This window comes from Ochotona princeps, chromosome 2 (assembly GCF_030435755.1).
Source record: "Ochotona princeps isolate mOchPri1 chromosome 2, mOchPri1.hap1, whole genome shotgun sequence".
NCBI classification, from domain to species: Eukaryota; Metazoa; Chordata; class Mammalia; order Lagomorpha; family Ochotonidae; genus Ochotona; species Ochotona princeps.
In genome coordinates, this window is record NC_080833.1 from 109177784 (window position 1) to 109187564 (window position 9781).

The window sequence follows — 9781 nt, forward strand, 5'->3', positions numbered from 1 at the left end:
TTAAACTCCTGATTTTCACTAACGCAAGAGGAGCAATAACAGCTCATGGGAGTGTTTAATGGGATGAGTGTATCCAGCTCGTGGCTGGGCACCACCAGCATCCAGAATTTGCATTCGTGAAGGGCACGCAGAGTTCCTGGAAGGAAGCACCTGACTCACGCTCAGGAGCATCACTTCCTGTGGGCGGCAAGGCACTGGGGTGGGTGCCAAATGGGGAACTGCAACTCCTTGTGTCTTACATCAGCATCCAAATCGTGTGCACCTCTTGCTTTTTCAGGAAATGCTGCTTGGGGACTGGTTCTCAGGAGTGCAGGCGATACCCAGCACCTACATCCCCCCTGACTCATTCAGTTCACACATATTTAGGGAGAACATTTGACATGTGCCCTTGGCCTGCTGTGTTGTGTTCAAAGTCTCCACTTCTCCCAGGATCCCTCCCTGGCGGAGTCTGTGGTCTCTGGAATCTTCGTTTGCTATTTAGTACATACATTCATACATTTTTTTTGCAAGGTGATAGTCAACCTGAGTTAACACAATAAGAAAATCTCTGCTGTTCTATTTAACAAAAATGTTATTGCCGGATCCAGTGCGATGGCCTAGCAGCTAAAGTCCTCAGCTTGCCAGCGCCGGAAGCCCATATGGCGCTGGTTCTTATCCTGGCAGCCCTGCTTCCCATCCAGTTCCCTGCTTGTGGCCTGGGACAGCAGTCAAGGACGGCCCAAAGCACCTGCATGGGAGACCTGGAGGAAGTTCCTGGCTTCGGATCAGTGCAGCACCGGCCGTTGTGGTCACAATCATCAGACAGTTCCTCTCTCCTCCTCTCTGTATATCTGGCTTTGTAATAAAATAAAATCAATCTTTAAAAAATAATAATAAATAAGTCTCTTTCAAAATGTTATTGCCCAGCAACTAAAACCATTAAGGATGTGTTTTTGTACACTTTGCTCTGAGATTATTAACATTGTTGAATAAAGTGTTTCTTTTTCACTACTTTTTTTAAAAAGATTTTTTTTAAAAAAAATTTATTCATTTTTATTGCAAAGTCAGATATACAGAGAGGAGGAGAGGCAGAGAGGAAGATCTTCCATCTGCTGATTCACTCCCCAAGTGACCTCAAGGACCGAAACAGCGCCGATCCAAAGCCAGGCGCCAGGAGCTCCTCCAGGTCTCCCACGCGGGTGCAGAGTCCCAAGATTTTGGGCCATCCTCGACTGCTTTCCTAGGTCACAAGCAGGGAGCTGGATGGGAAGTGGGGCTGCCGGGATTAAAACCGGTGCCCATATGGGATCCTGGTGCGTTCAAAGTGAGGACTTTAGCTGCTAGGCCACGGCGCCGGGCCCTTTCCTTTTATTGGAAAGGCAGATATACAGACAGGAGGAGAGACAGAGAGGAAGATCTTACGTCCGCTGGTTCACTCCCCAAGCATGCCAATCACTTAGCCATAAGCAGGGAGCTTGATAGGAAGCGGAACAATTGGGACTCCAAATGATGCCTAAATGAGGATTAGCTTCCCACACCCTGGTGCCAATCCCAAGTTTATTTCTCAAAAAGAACACAGTTTTTGGCACAACATCAGGGGGAGTCCAGCAACCAAAGCAATGAGCTGCACACCACTGCCAGTCTCTTTGAGGGCCTGCAAAGCCTGTGAGCTCTAAATAAGCATGAAAGTTGTGTGACAAGCATTTTCCAAAAACCCTTCACAAAAGTTGTGTTGAGGAAGCTCACGGATCCTCTGGATGTAAGGAGGCACCAAGTTCATGTGAATGTAAGTGGCTGCAGTGAAGTCCTGCAGCCTCTGGCTCCAGTGTAGGAGTCTTACTGGAGTTGCCATTGTGGCATAGCCGCTTAAACCACTGCTCTGCCTCTGATCCAGCTCCCTTATAATGCATCTTGGAAAGCAGTGGTGGATGGCATAAGTGTTTGGGTCCTCACACCCACGTGGAAGACCTAGATGGAGCACCAGGCTTCTGCCTTCCATTTAGTCCATGCCTGGCTGTTGCAGACATTCAGGGAGTAAACTAGCAAATGGATCTGTCTCTGCCTTTCAAATAAATAAAATATGTGGGAGAACTGGAAAAAGCACCTAGCTACTGCCTTTGGGCCAACTCAGCTCTGACTGTTGCAACCATTTGGGAAGTGAATGATGGATAAAAGGTATCTTTCTCTCTCTTTCTGTAACTCTGCCTTCATAAATAAATTAAATCATTAGAAAGATAAATTTATATTTTAATTATATTTTCCCGTAGACTTCATAACATAGGGTAAGTTTTTTTTTTTTTAGGATTTATTTTATTTTTATTGAAAAGCAGATTTATGGTGAGAAGGAGAGACAAAGAGAAAGATTTTCTGTCTGCTGGTTCACTCCCCAAATGGCCACAATGGCTGGAACCGAGATGATCTGAAGCCAAGAGCTTCTTCTGGGTCTCCTACATTGATGGCAAGGATCTAAGCACCTGAGTCATTACTTTCTGCCTACCAAGCTTTGCATTAGCAGGAAGTTAGGATAGCCAAGGGAGGAAGGCATTGCAGCATAGCATTCCACTTGGAATGCCCATACATCTCATGTTGGAGTGGCTGATTCAAAGTCTCAGCTAATCCACTTGTAATCCAGCTTCCTGGTAATGTACCTGGGAGGTAACAAAAGATGTCTCAAGTGCTTGAGTCCTTGGCATCCATGTAAGAGACCTGTGTGGAGTTGCCAGCACCTAACCTTCACCTCGGTTAGGCCAGGTTGCTGAGCACGTGTGGTAGTGAACAGAGATGAAAGATGCTTTCTCACTCCTCCCACGCCCCAATTTCAGCCTTTAAAATAATAAGTACATTTTTAAAATCTGAGCTGAAAATCTGAGCTGGATGCAGGATGCTCACATCCCAATGGCTTCCTTCTTTAAAAAAAAAAAAAAAACAATTTGCTTGTTTTGGGACTGGCACCATGGCGGAAAGGGCTAATGCTCCACCTTCAAGTGCCAGCATCCCATATGGGCACTGTCCTGGCTGCTCTACTGCTTGTGGTTTATTGCCTGGGAAAGCAGTGGAAGATGGCTTAAGTCCTTGGGACCAGGCTCCTGGCTTCAAATCAGCTCAGCTCTGGTCATACTGGCAATTTAGGGAATGAAGCAACAAATGGAAGATCTTTCTTTGTCTCTCCTTCTCTCTGTAAAAACATGCCTTTCAGGGCCCAGCACAATAGCTTAGTGGTTAAAGTCCTCGCCTTGAACGCACCAGGATCCCATATGGGCGCCGGTTCTAATCCTGGCAGCCCTGCTTCCCATCCAGCTCCCTGCTTGTGGCCTGGGAATGCAGTTGAGGGTGGCCCAAAGCTTTGGGACCCTGCACCCACGTGGGAGACTGGGAAAGAGGAAGCTCCTGGCTCCTAGCTTCAGATTGGCTCAGCTCCAGCTGTTGCGGCCGCTTGGGGAGTGAACTATTGGACGAAAGTTCTTCCTCTCTATCTCTCATCCTCTCTGAATGTCCTCCTTTCCAATAAAAATAAACAAATATTTTTTTTTAAAATGCCTTTCAAATAAACTTAAATAAATGTTTTAAATAAATGCAAAAACAACCACAGAATAGGAGAAAATGCTTGCAAATCACACCTTTGTTAGGATCTAGTAAGTATCTAATGATGTATAAAGAACTCTGCTTTATTGGTTTTTTTTTTTTAAGATTTACTTATGTTTAGGCCCTGTGTGGTAGCCTAGCGACTAAAGTCTTTAGTTTGCACATGCCAGGATCCAATAATAGGCACTAGTTATAACCCTGGTGGCCCCGCTTCCCATCCAGCTCCCTGTTTGTGTCTTGGGAAAGCAGGATCAGCTCTGGCCATTGTGGCCACTTGGAGACTGAATCATTGGATGAAAGATCTTGCTCTCTGTATATCTGATTTCTGTCTCTCCTCCTCTCTGTATATCTGATTTTCCAATAATAAATAAATAAATATCTTTACAAATTTTTTTACTTATTTTTGGGTCTGGCATGATAGTCTGGTGGCTAAAATCCTCGCCTTGCAACCACTAGGCCAAAACTGAGTCAATGCAAAGCCAGGAGCCAGAAGCTTCTTCCGGGTCTCCCATGCTAGTGCAGGGTCCCCAGGCTCTGAGCGATCCTCCACTGCTTGTCCAGGCCCCAAGCAGGGAGCTAGCTGGGAAATTGAGCAGCTGGGACACCAACGAGTTAACATATGAGATCCTAGCACTTTGAGAGGTGAGGATTTAGCCACTGAGCCGTAGCGCCGGGCTCAAAAACATTTGAAAAGGCATTTCTCCAAAGAGAGGTACACATGGCCAACAAACATGAGTAAAGGAGATCAGAACTATGAGGAAAATACAAATGCAAGGCACCAGGAGATGCCACTGTGTATGTATGAGGTGCCACCACACAGGCAATGGTTGCTACAATCCAAAGGAGAGGGACTTGCACAAACTGCCACCTCCAAGAGCCACTGATGGGAACATGGAACAGGATGGCGAGCCACTTTGGAAAACAAATGGGCACAGGATCACTGTGTGACCAAGCAATTCTGTGTGCAGGGTGGGTTTAAGAACAGTGGAGCCCGTGACCTCACACAGGCTTGCACACGAGTGTTGACAACACCATTCTTCGCAATAGGCAGAAGGAAGGAGCAGCCCCAAACCAAGGGCAGGTGAATGAAGACACAAGTCGTGGCGATTCACACCACGGAATTGAGCAAGCATAAGGAACAAATGCCAACAGGACAGGCGCCATAGAGCTTGTCACCCATGATGCTTAGGCAGATGCGGAAGGGCACAAATCATATTGTTCATTTACACAAAATCCCAGGACAGGCCAATCCCTGGTGCCTGGGGCTGGAGTGGCTGTGGTGACTACCTGTTTGCCCAACTCAGTAAATCTGATAAAAATCACTGAATCGAGCTCTTGAAAGCAAACACCTGTGTGGTATGTAAATTACACCTAGGCAAGCTGGAAAGCATTTTTATTGCCTGCTGACATGGCCTCGGTGGGAGCTACACTCCTGTTGGAAACTTGGGACTAAGGATCCAATGGTGTCAGAAATGTTTTAGTACACTAGGTATTCAGACGTGAGCGTTTCAAGATGCGAAACCCAGTTTCCGGGAGGCCATTGCCTGGTCCCCAGCAGGTCAGAGCGAAGCAAGTATCCCCGGTGCTAACTGCCACTTAAGCAAACAGAACCTTTCCGGGAGCAGGTTTCTGCTTGCAAACAGAAGATTCCAGACGACCTGAATCAGGGCAATAAGAATGTTTACTCTGCTTTCACCCTCATCAAAAGTAGCCTGAAGTCATCCAAGGTTACCTAATAGTCTCTTATCTATTGCTCTGTCTGCTTGTGCCCACCCTGCAGACCCCATGTTGTCTGATGGAAGCTCCAATTCCACTTTGTTGAAGGGAGACTGCACTTAAACCCATTTTTAAAAAGATTTTTATTGGAAAGACAGATTTACAGAGAGAAATAGCCTCCATCTGTGTCCTGACCAGGTTACAGCACCCACTGGCAAATGCCAAGGTGAGGGGGCTGTGCCAACCAGCACATGTGAAACACGGGGGGTGTGGTAGGGATGGCCCCAGTGAGAGGGCTGCGACAGCCCTCCTGCGGTGCCACTACTCCCACTGGTGAGCATGAGAGCTAGGATGGGGGCAGATCAGGCCGTGCAAGGCCACATCTGATGGCCTACAAGAGAGCTGGATCAAGGAAAGGCCAGGCTGGGCTGACTGTACCTTCAGGTTCATGCATAAGCCAGTGTCTGTGGATTGACTGGGCTTTGCTGCAGCATCAGCTGGCAGATACTGGCACAGGACACAAATTCTGTCAGGTGCAGGCATGGTCTAGATAGACAGTGACACCCACTGGCACCAGTGTGAATTGGATAGTGGGGCTAGTTGGGACGAACTAGGCTTCAATACCCATCAACATGTATGAGAGCTGAATGGGATGTGGGACAGACCAGACCAGTCTACTGTACATACTGGCAAGCACAGGAACCAGGACAGGGGGCAGGCCTGATGAGGGTTTTTGTGGGTCGTTCCGACTAGACTGAAGCTCCCACTGGGTCATGTGAAGGCTGAGTATGTGATGTGCAGGATTGGAATGGGCTCCAGCACCCATCAGGTTTCGTGAAACATGGGGCTGGAGACAGAACTGACCCAGCTATTGCAACTACCAGTGAATGTGTAGGCTGATTTGGGTGCCAGACGGTGCCAGACCCTGTATTGGCAAACACACACAATAATCAGATCTGGAATGGCTTCAGAGGTTTCTTGGGATATTCCCTACCAGCTGAACTGCTGGACTCAGAACCCTAACCATGGAGAGAATTGCAGGTTCCATGGACTGACTGTGGGAGTGGATGTGTCAGAGGTGGGCCTCTCAGCGGCTCAGACGGAGCAGAGGACAAGATATCCAAATATACATGGAGGATATGGCAATACATCAGAGCCTCCAGAGGACACCTGGTACCGTGGCAGAGGTCGGAGGACAGAACAATTGATCAACTACTCCAGCCAATCATTGGCAGTGAAGATCTGGGCAGACGGAGACACTAAAGTGGACTATAGCAGTTAGTGGATTCGGGAGAGAGATTTCATTGTGATTGGAGTGGCGGGATTGGCAGCAATTCAGTTGAACTATCAAAACCTCTTGAGAAATTAATGGTGTTGTAAATTTCTATTTTTCTTCCTGTTGTTGATTTTGTATTGTGACTTTTCATTTAACAGGGATATGTGGTGACTGTGTGATGGAGACTATCATGTCCATGTGAGGATGCAGTGCAGTGTGCATCTCTACTTCCAGATCAAAGGTGAACGCCCCATGAAACTATTAGCTGTACCTTTACAATCGGAGGCTGGACTCTCTGCCATTGTCCATGCCCGAAATGATGACCATGTGACTGTTTATGAGGAACTATGCTATAGTAATAATATAGGGGAATTCGATGGAGGGAGGAGGATTGGGAGGGGTAGGGAAATATAAACAATCAAACAAACAAATAAATAAAAATCCTCCATCTGCTGGTTACTCCCCAAGTGGCCACAACAACTGGAGCTGAGCTGATCTGAACCGAGGAGCCAGGAGCTTCTTCCAGGTCTCATGCTCGGATGCAGAGTCCCTACTGCTTTGCCACAAGCAGGAACTGATGCGAAGTGAAGCAGTCAGGACACGGATCAGCATCCATATGGGATCCTGACGCATGCAAGGCAAGTATTTAGCCACTAGACTACCATGCGGGGCCCTTGAACCCTATATTTGTGTGACTTTAACCATCAACAATACAAAATTTCCTCAGCTTAGTTTCTGCTCCTGGTGACCTCATAAGGCATGCCCTGTGCTGTGTGCTTACAGCTTAGCGACGAGAAACCTGAGGCTCTGAATGGTGGGTTTTTGTTGTTGCTGTTGTTTAAGATACATTTATTTTTGGGCCTGCATGATGGCTCAACTGGCTAATCCTTTGCCTTATGTTGTCTGCATTCCATATGGGTGCCAGTTCATGTCTTGGCGATTCCATTTTCCATCCAGCTCCCTGCTTGTGGCCTGGGAAGGCAGCAGAGGATGGCCCAAATCCTTAGGACTCTGCATCCACTTGGAAGACCTGGAAAAAGCTCTTGACTGCTGGCTTCAGATCAGCTCAGCTCTAGCTGTTGTAGCCATTCAGAGAGTGAAGCAGCAGATGGAAGATCTTTGTCTCTCCTCTCCATCAATTTGATCTGCCTTTCTAGTAAAAAGCAAATCTTAAAAAAAATGTGTTTATTTTACTTGAAAGTCAGAGTACAGAGGAATAGAGAAAGAGGGAGAGAAGGAGATCTTCCATCCTCAGGTTCACTCCCCAAAAAGCCTGAACAGCCAGAGCTGGGCCACTCTGAAGCCAGGAACAGAGAGCTTCTACTGGGTCTCCCAAATGGGTGCAGGAGCCGAAGCACTCGGGCCATCTTTCACTGCTTTCTTAGGCACATTAGCAGGAAGCTGGATTGGAAGTGGAACAGCCAGGACTTGAACTAGAATTGGAGCTCATATGAGGATGCCAGTGCCACAGGCAGGGTATTAGACTACCAAGCCACCACATCTGTCCCTGAATAGTTTAAAGGCCTGAAGTCCCTAGGCTCATCCACATCCAGAGTCCTGTGTTACTCATGATGCATCCATTAAGGACTTCCCACCGTATCCATGCCTTGAAGTGAACTCTCATTACCTGAATGTCAGCTAAGACTGTAAAGCTCCTCACAAAAAGTACCAGAGGGGCCCGGAACAATGGCTCAATTGGCTGATCTTTCCCTTGTATGTGCCAGGATCCCATATGGGTTTTGGGTCATGTCCCAAGGTCCCAGCTGCTCCACTTCCCATCCAGCTCCCTGCTTGTGGCCTGGGAAAGCAGTCAAGGATGGCCCAAAGCCTTGGGACCCTGCACCCATGTGGGAGACCCGCAGGAGGTACCTAACTCCTGATTTTGGATCAGCGCAGCTCCAGCTATTGCAGCCACTTGGGGAATGAATCATCGGACGGAAGATCTTCCTCTCTGTCTCTCCTCCTCTCTGTGTATCTGACTTTGCAATAAAAATAAATAAATCTTTTTTTTTTTTAAAAAGTATTTGTTCTGAGGGCAACATGACAGAAAAAGAATGTCAGAGTGAAGTTTTCCTATCTGCAAGCTCACTTCCCAAATGGCTGGCAATAGCGACGGATAGACCAGATGGAATTCAGTCACTGAAAACTCCATCCTGATCTCCTGTATGGATGCATCAGAGGCTCAATCCCTTCTGTCTCCTACCGCCTTCCCCAGTGCATTAGCAGGGAGCTGGGTCAGAAGCAGAGCAGCTGGGGTTTCAGCTGGTGTGGCGATACGGGACTTTGGCAACTCCAAAGTGGAGGCTTAAGATGCTGCACCACAACAAGGCCTCCTCTGTTCCTATTCTTACTTCAGTTTCCTGGGGCGGCCATGGTAGTACAGCAGGTTAACCTGCTGCTCCGCTCCCAATCCAGCCTCCTGCTGGTGCTCCTAGGAGACACAAGCACAAGAGCCTGTGTTCCTCCTACCCACAAGGAGGACCCAGGTGGAGTTTCTGGCTTCTGACTTTTGTGTGGTCCAGAACTGACTGTTACAGACATTTTGTGAGTGAACCAGCTGATGGAAAATCTCTCTCTCTCTCTCTGCTTTTCAAATAAGTAATGTTTTTCTTAAGAAGTAGGGCTGGTGCTATAGTATAGTAAGCTAAGCCACTGTCTGCAGTGCCAGCATTCCATATGGGTGCCTCTTCAACTTTCAGTTCCTCCACTTTCTTTTTTTTTTTTTTAAGATTTATTTATTATTTTTACTGAAAGGCAGATATACAGAGAGGAGGAGAGACAGAGAGGAAGATCTTCCGTCTGATGGTTCACTCCCCAAGTCCGATGGTTCACTCCCCAAGTGACCACAACAGCTGGAGCTGAGTCAATTCGAAGCCAGGAGACTCTTCCGGGTCTCCCACGCAGGTGCAGGTCCCAAGGCTTTGGGCCGTCCTCAACTGCTTTCCCAGGCCACAAGCAGGGAGCTGGATGGGAAGTGGGGCTGCTGGGATTAGAACCAGCGCCTATGTGGGATCCCAGTGTGTGCAAGGCGAGGACTTTAACCACCACGCTATCGCGCCGGGCCCAGTTCCTCCGCTTTCAATCCAGTCTCTTGTTTATGGGAAAGTAGTGGAAGATGAGCACAAGAGGATGGAATATTGCTCCTGAGTGGGAAACCTGAAGAAAGCTCCCCACTTCCAGCATCAGACCATTTCAGCTCTGGCTATAGCAGCCATTTGGGGAGTAAAT